Source organism: Portunus trituberculatus, chromosome 40, assembly GCF_017591435.1.
Source record: "Portunus trituberculatus isolate SZX2019 chromosome 40, ASM1759143v1, whole genome shotgun sequence".
NCBI classification, from domain to species: Eukaryota; Metazoa; Arthropoda; class Malacostraca; order Decapoda; family Portunidae; genus Portunus; species Portunus trituberculatus.
In genome coordinates, this window is record NC_059294.1 from 9,117,133 (window position 1) to 9,126,100 (window position 8,968).

Here is an 8,968-nt window from a genome sequence, read left to right on the forward strand (position 1 = left end):
TGCTAACCCACCTGTCCGACCAATGGGAATGTATACACAGACTCGTTCATGTATACATACACTATTGCACACGTACACGCTCTCCCATACACACATACACATACATACGCGCGCATATATACATACACACACACGCGCGCACACAAGCACACGCACATACACACATACCATCGTACCAATTAACCCAATCAGTGCTAGGGAATAGGGTACGTTACTCTTTCAATCGCTTGCTTTAATAATTGCGACAAAAAATCAACTGGAAATGAATCGGTAAAGAGAGAGAGAGAGAGAGAGAGAGAGAGAGAGAGCTACACAATTTACACATTTCCATATAATTCCCCCGACTGCACTTGTAAAGAAATTACCATAAAATATTACAAAATTATAACACGCGTCACTGTCACTCGTAGTTATGACATGAAGTTTATATTTATGTACTTATTGAGCTGAGCTGACTATGTTTTGTCCCATTGGAGCGTAGAGAGCATGTGTCCATCACCACCACCACTATCACTACCACCACCAACACCACTATCACCACCACCACTGATACTGTTACTGACTCTCACACTTGATCTATTCCTTTTGTTCTTTTATGTATGAAGAAAACTGACCACAGACTACACCTGAAAGAAAACGAAATACTGTTCTCTGTAACTCTGCATGACCACAATCCACGGGTCTATCTGGTCTATCAAAGCTCATTATTAAATCGAAATTAAAGAAAGTAATAAAGAAATAGAAAATGAGAAATAGCTAATTACTGAGTCTGTTCCAGTCTTCTGTTTCTTTGTTGATCTGTATTGCTTGTTGAGAGAGAGAGAGAGAGAGAGAGAGAGAGAGAGAGAGAGACACCTTAATGTAATGACTCACAGTTTAATTTGGTACGTATTATCAAGAGGAACTAATGTTTTTATATGCATGGATAACACTTTCTTTTATTTTTGTATAGAAGTTTACCTAAAGTATTCACATTTCCATTCAACTTTCTCGCTTTCGTTATCTCACATCATGCTTTGTTAAGATAAGGTGTGGGAAGGGAGGGAGGAAGTTGTGTGTGTGTGTGTGTGTGTGTGTGTGTGTGTGTGTGTGTGTCCGTGAGTGCGTGTGTGTATGTCAGCCTATCCCACCGCTGTACTAACCTAACCTAACCAGCCAAGGGTAACTAAAGATAAAAATATAAAATAAACGCCTAATTGAAATGCCAGTTCCCTTCAAGATTCATATAAATTAGCCAAAAGTCAGAGACAAATATCTTGAAACTTCCCTCTTAAAAGAAGTCAAGTCGTAGGAAGATGGAAATACAGAAAGCGTAGGTTTATTCTTGGTCTCAGTGCTTATAGTCAAGAGGCATAGGTTGGCTTAGTTATTCAGGTAGCACCACGTTCCCTCCCCCTTCCCTTTCCTCCCCATCCTCTCCTCCCCTCAATAGACTCTCCCCTCACACTTTTTTTTCTTTTCCTTGGCATTCCCTTCTCCCTTCTCTCACACCTCTACTTCGTGTTGGTGTCTTCTTTACCTCTCTGTTTTTTTTTCCTCCTCCTCCTCCTCCTCCTCCTCCTCCTCCTCCTCCTCCTCCTCCTCCTCCTTTTTCTTTCCTTGTTCTCCTCCTACTCATATATCTTATTTTTACGTGCCTCGCTCCCTTCCCCTCTTTCTTAATATTCCTTTTATCTGCCTTTTTTATTGTAGCTTTCTTCGTTTTTGTCCCATCTCTCTCTCTCTCTCTCTCTCTCTCTCTCTCTCTCTCTCTCTCTCTCTCTCTCTCTCTCTCTCTCTCTCTCTCTCTCTCTCTCTCTCTCTCTCTCTCTCCTCTCGCCCAACCTTTGCTTCATCTCCTACATTCATCACTCCACTTCCCTCTCTGTCATCCTTCCTCCTCCTCCTCCTACTCCTCCTACTCCTTCTCCTCCTCCTCCACCCTCTTTCTCTCCCCCTCTCCCTCTCTCCCTCTACGTCTCCCCTTCTCGCCCCTCTCTCATTCTCCCCGTCTAATGCTTTCCCAACCTGACACCTCGCCAGATCTTCCTTCCTTCTCTCTCTCTCTCTCTCTCTCTCTCTCTCTCTCTCTCTCTCTCTCTCTCTCTCTCTCCTTGAATAAGCGTAAAATTTTCACTGCAAGAAGAAAATATGTGAAGGAAAAAAATGATGGATAGATTTGTTAGGGTTCCAAGTTTCTCTGAGTTCACGGTGACCACCTCTCGTCTCTCTCTCTCTCTCTCTCTCTCTCTCTCTCTCTCTCTCTCTCTCTCTCTCTCTCTCTCGAATAAAAACCACGCCACGTAATGCCACTGTCGCGCTAAAACAAGTAAATAAGTGTCTAGTTTCCTTCGTTAGTCCCACAAATATCTGAGGAATAAATGCCACAGAAACTCGAGCTTCTTGTGTTACTTTCCTGCTGCTCCCTCTCTCTCTCTCTCTCTCTCTCTCTCTCTCTCTCTCTCTCTCTCTCTCTCTCTCTGAGCCTGAAAATTAATGAGTATTGCATTAATTAAGCCGTTTTGTAGCTCAGCGCTGTTAGAAGCCATGAAGCCGCGCCTGCTATCACGTCGTCCTTCCCTTACCATTGTGTGCATTGTCTGTGTGTGTGTGTGTGTGTGTGTGTGTGTGTGTGTGTGTGTGTGTGTGTGTGTGTGTGTGTGTGTGTGTGTGTGTGTGTGTGTGTGTGTGTGTACTTTAAAGGCAATATGAGAACGACCAAATTAAGTGAAATGAGATTCGTTTTAGTCGAGTTTGAATTTTTTTTCCTCTCGTCTCTCTCTCTCTCTCTCTCTCTCTCTCTCTCTCTCTCTCTCTCTCTCTCTCTCTCTCTCTCTCTCTCGTTTGGTACTTACATATGGTGCTGATGTTCAGGTTTTATTGGCCGAGGAGGAATGATCGTTTTTTTAAAGGCGTGACTCAGTGAATTCCTTCGTTTCGCCTTACACACGTGGTTATCAAGAGTCGCGGCGCCTTCCCACCCTGAGCTCGAGTGCCCGGATGCTGCTACTTATACATATAGATAGATAGAGTGGGAGTACATTTATATCAACCTTCCTAACTATTTTAATACCTTTCGTTTATTCATTTTATGTATCTCACGGCTGTATGTGAAGAAACAAGAAAATAATTATGCACGCTTCATCCCCTAATACTTAGTTCACTGTTTTTTTTTTTTTATGTAAGAGAGAAAGACTGACCAACGGCAACAAAATATTAAAGAACGAAAAAAATGGCTCACTCCCTCGCTATTTCCCTTATTGAGCTTAAACAGTTGAAGGTTGATTGGTTCGTTAGTTAGTTATTTACTTTGTTTCCTATTCATTTACTTAACGTTAGGATTGGCCAGGGAGTTTAGCTATAGTTTGGTTACGTCCTTTGATTGAACCTACTCATACCTTTTATTGTCTTTTATTAATGATCTAACTTGAGTCATTTTTAATATGTTACGTACTTATTTATTTACCTTGTTACCTATTCACTTAGTTAACATTAGGATTGGCCACGAGTTTAGCTATAGTTTGGTTACGTCCTTTGATTGAACCTACTCATACCTTTTATTGTCTTTTACTACCTAACTTAAACTATGAATTGTGTACCGTGACGTAACCTCTCTCTCAAAATAGCTTGGTTGCTAATTTCTGTCTGTGATCCAATGACAAAAGAAATAAATACGCGTTTAGAAAGACAGACAGACAAATAGACAGATTGAAAGGGGAATAAACACACACACACACACACACACACACACACACACACACACACACACACACACACACACACACACACACACATACATATATATATATATATATATATATAGAGAGAGAGAGAGAGAGAGAGAGAGAGAGAGAGAGAGAGAGAGAGAGAGAGAGAAAAGGTCACTTGGAAAAGCTGGATTGGTATCATATAATAGGAATGACGGAAGAATCAGTTCGAACCCCGAAATTTGAAGCACAAGATACGTCCATCACTGGCTTCTAATAACTTTCCCTCCTCAATTTTCTCTTCTTTTAAAACAGTTAATAATTTTCTACTGTATATTTTTCTTGTCACGTCTCCAAGTATCTCCTTCACGTCACTATTGCTGTCATTGGTGAGATGTTGAATATTGTATCACTAATTCTGTGTAATTTCTTTCGAGGTGAATGTTTTTGTTTTTCTTTTGATTTTCACTTTTGATGCGTTTCTTTACGGTTTTGTATTATCGTCTAACTCTCTCTCTCTCTCTCTCTCTCTCTCTCTCTCTCTCTCTCTAGAACTTCATTAAAATAGCATTCTTCGCTTAATCATTGGGACATGCTTCTTATTTATAGTCGCCTTTCGTGAGTGATTCGTAATAGGTTACCTCGCCACGTCATTATAGTTTCAAAAATTAAGTAAAGTTCTTCTTGTGTACAGGCCTCGTGGCGCAACGGATAACGCGTCTGACTACGGATCAGAAGATTCCAGGTTCGAATCCTGGCGAGGTCGTGTGAGTCTTTTTTTTTTTAACTGTTTTCTTCTTATACCTGGATGTTTTTCTGTGTATTTATTTATCATTTATATTAGATTCATTGAATTTTTTTTTTCTCCAAGGAAGATATAGCAGTTTCAAGACATTTATCCCAGACTTTTGGCTAACTCTTATTATCTTTAAGGGAACTGGCAATCAAGTGAGCCTTTTCTTTTATATATATTTTTTTTTTTGTTGCCCTTGGCCAGCTTCCTCACTTGCATAAAAAAAAAGTTTAACATTAAAAGATCTGACATTGGAAGCATAACTTACTTTTAAAGATACACACACACACACACACACACACACACACACACACACACACACAGATGGTGATGGTGGTGGTATCCGAGCCAGTCTCCACCAGCCTTTGTCTCTCCCCACATGGTCTTGGATGCTGCCGTGTGCCTCCCTCAGTAGTTCCCACGATGGAGGAGGCACCCATCTCAGGTTCCCTCCCTCTCTTCCTCCCTTTCTCTCTTTCTGTCTCCCTCTCCCTTCTTCCTTCCCCTCTCTGGTACACCTAAACCGCCATCACTCTTTTTAATGTTCCCCTCACTCACTTCTTTCCCCTTCTCTTTCTCAACCTTCACCCCTTCTACGTGCTTTTCCCTTCCTTTTCTCTTCCTCTTTCTTTTTTTCTCCTATTTTCTCCCTGCCTGCTCCTCCTCCTCCTCCTCCTCCTCCTCCTCCTCCTCCTCCTCCTCCTCCTCTCCTCTTCCTCCTCCTCTTCTTTCTCATCTGTTCGTAGTTTTCAGCACTGTTCTTTTTTTCCCCCGTCTTCTCAGACCGCCCCTATCATCCCCCTAACCCCCCATTCATTCTTTAGTTGTCTTCTGTTTCCTCCTCCTCCTCCTCCTCCTCCTCCTCCTCCTCCTCCTCCTCCTCCTCCTCCTCCTCCTCCTCCTCCTCCTTTTTCTCCCTCCCTCCCACTTCCTAATTCTCTTCTCTCTCATCCGGTGTTCTCTGTCTCCTCTCTTTCTCACTATTTTTCTCCCTTTTTTTCCCTTCTTTCTTTCTCTCCACTTCCTTTGTGATATTTTTTCCTCCACCACCTTAATGTGATACATGTTCATTTTTTCAAAACATTTTTTTTGCCTCCTTTCTTTTTGGCCATTCATTCTTTTCCTTGGTTCCTGATGCGTGACTCTCTCTCTCTCTCTCTCTCTCTCTCTCTCTCTCTCTCTCTCTCTCTCTCTCTCACATGCTTAATCGTATTAGCTTCTATTTTTGGCTATAATGAATCTAATGTCTGTGTTTTCTTTAATGTCTCGTGCACTTTTTTTGGCACACACACACACACACACACACACACACACACACACACACACACACACACACACACACACACATGGTATCTACAGGAGGGCGTGCTACGTGACGGATGAGACAGAGATGCGTGGTAATGAGAGAGAGAGAGAGAGAGAGAGAGAGAGAGAGAGAGAGAGAGAGAGAGAGAGAGAGAGAGAGAAGGGCGGGGTGTCAGTTCTCAGCACATTGATAATTTATGGTGTCAGTTTTACTCCACCTTCTTTGTGACTTAAAAATTCTTGTAAAACCGAATGAAAACGTAAAATATTTTGTTGTCAAGTCCTCCTTTCCCCTCTCTCTCTCTCTCTCTCTCTCTCTCTCTCTCTCTCTCTCTCTCTCTCTCTCTCTCTCTCTCTCTCTCTCTCTCTCTCTCTCTCTCTCTACCTCCATCTATCACGCCTTGTCTGTCTTGCTCCGCGGCGCACTAAGGCTAACACAATTTCCTCCGCGGCTTACTGGTGTTGGATCGCAGTCGCTTACATCCGTCTTTCTTTCTTCTTGGAGAATGTGCATCGATACCAACGTCACCCCAATCTTCTTCCTCTTCCTTCCTCGCAGCTTCTTCTTTCATTCGCTACTACTACTACTGTTACTGCTACTGCTACTACTACTGCTACTATTACAACTACTACTACTACTACTACTACTACTACTACTGCTGCTGCTGCTGCTGCTGCCACTTCTACTTGCCACTTATATCACCATACATACACATCAGAGAGGTAAGCCCAACTTCTATATTGAATGTTTTTACGGGTTTTACACACACACACACACACACACACACACACACACACACACACACACACACACACACACACACACACACACACAGCGTCTCCTTTCACCCCTTTCCTTCCTTCCTTCCTTTCTTTTTTTTTCCTCCTCTCCCTTTCACTCTTCCCTGCACACACGACCATATCCTACCTCGTCCTCCTCCTCCTCCTACCTTGTCGTTTTCTTTTACTCCCCCCTTGCGTCTCCCTCCTTCCCATCTTTTCCCGTCCAAACGCCCATGAAAAGATCCCCTTTCTCGCTGCATCGCCCCACAAAAGACGCCCTTTAAAAGCTTCAGTTACCGTCGCACGCCACGAAAAGAAGCACAACTTGTCACACTTTCCTAGCGTGTACAGTATCAATACCTCCCGCTCCTCTACACGTGGGAGGATAAAAGTAAGAACGGAAGAGAAAAAAAAGAAGAGGCATGTTTTGGTCTAATTCTTTCCTCCTCTAGGCTTGGGTTTTAAAGAAAGGGGGTGGGGGATGGTAAAGTTTCCACCGGTGTGTCCTTACAAGGGGGAAGGAAATTTAAGAGGAAACTTCTTGCATTAAAATACATCCATCATTTTTTCCCTCCCTCGTGCTCGTGCTCGTGTGTGTGTGTGTGTGTGTGTGTGTGTGTGTGTGTGTGTGTGTGTGTGTGTGTGTGTGTTGGGAAGGAAAGGAAAGTTGGTTTAGTGGTATGTAGTGTGTCCTTGTGGTTCTCTCTCTCTCTCTCTCTCTCTCTCTCTCTCTCTCTCTCTCTCTCTCTCTCTCTCTCTCTCTCTCTCTCTCTCTCTCTCTCTCTCTCTCTCTCTCTCTCTCTCTCTCTCTCTCTCTCTCTCTCTCTCTCTCTCTCTCTCTCTCTCTCTCTCTCTCTCTCTCTCTCTCTCGGATATGGATTCAGAAGTGCCTGTTTACCCTCTCTCGTGTGAGCATAAAAAGGGTTGCCCAGGTGGAATATTTCATCGCCAACACGTGTGGACGCTCGTGGTGTGTGCTTGTTATTTCATCATTACTCCAGCTTCAGTAGTCTTTGATTTTGCCTTTCATTGCCGGCTGTCCGTGTGTGTGTGTGTGTGTGTGTGTGTGTGTGTGTGTGTGTGTGTGTGTTCCTTTCCATTCACGGCTCCATAATTGCACACTTTCTAATCATCATTCGCCTATGTTTATCTTTCTCTCCTCCTCCTTTTCCTCCTTCTCCTCCTCCTCCTAGCTCCCTCTCCTCTTAGCTCCTTCTCCTTCTCCTTCTCTCCTTATTTCTCTCTCGCAAGACCCATTCTCTCCCTCACGTACCCATAACCTTTCTCCATCACCCATATCACCATGTCCATTCCGGTCTTATCCCCCTCCCCTCCATTTCCTCCTTATACACACCGATCCTACATCATCCTGCTCTTCACGCTCCTTCCCTCCCACCTATTCCACCTCCCGCTAACCCATTCCACCTCCCCATTTACACCCATACCTCTCCACAGACACATCACACCTAATCCTACAAAACTTCCCTCCTCTTCTACAGTACCCGTCATGTAGGCTTTCCACTTAAGGAGACTTCGCACCACAGAGTCGAAAATCCTGGTCTTACTCCCGCCCCCTGGAGCCGCAAGATCCGTGACGTTTATTCCCCAAATGGCTTCCAGACAGGTGATGGTCTGGCTAAGGTAAGCGAGTGATAGAGGCACGGGTGGAGGGATGGAGGAGGGCAGTGGTGGTGGTGGAGAGAGGGAAGGTAGGAGAGAATTTTGGGAGATGATGGAGGTAATGGCGGAAATGATGGTGGAGAAATGGCTCGAGAGGGTTGAGGGAGGGAGAGAACGATGGAGAGATTATGGAGGGATCAAGGGAGAGAGTTTCCGCGATGTATTGTTTAATGATATGGAATTTTTAAGCATCATAAATCGAGGAGGAGGGCATTTCGGGGCGGGATCCATGGCAGGTGGGCAAAGAGGGGGAATGTGTTTTGTCATTGTAATACATAGAGAGGAGGCAGCCAGTCAGCTCTACGCGTCACCTTGAGGCAGACAATCTTTACCTTAACTTCAGATGCAAGATTCACCAAGCACCCTTCCTTTCCTTCTTTCCTTCATTTATTCCCTCATTCCTTCACTCAATCACCGCACCACCCTGCCTTTCCCACACAGACACACAGACACACTCATCTACCCAACCACCAACCAACCTTCCAACCTCACAACCTCCACTACCACTCACCACTATCATCTAAATCTGTCCCGGCGCCCCAGTACAGTTGACTCGTGTCCTTTGAACCTATGGAGTTACACGCTGCATCCCCGTCAGGTGCTGGCTTTCAATTACCTGGCCACCTGTGAGCCTTGGCAAAAATATCACTGCAGCGGCACATAAAACACTGAAACATAAGGATAGTGACGCAAAGTGAGAGAGAGAGAGAGAGAGAGAGAG

The 8,968-nt window shown here is 44.1% G+C and overlaps 1 non-coding gene across 1 annotated transcript; it reads left to right on the forward strand.

Annotated features, from left to right (window-relative positions):
- Nucleotides 1-4,379: 4,379 nt before the first annotated feature.
- On the forward strand, nt 4,380-4,452 carry Trnar-acg. Its single transcript has one exon. It is a non-coding gene; the product is annotated as a tRNA-Arg (tRNA).
- Nucleotides 4,453-8,968: the final 4,516 nt, after the last annotated feature.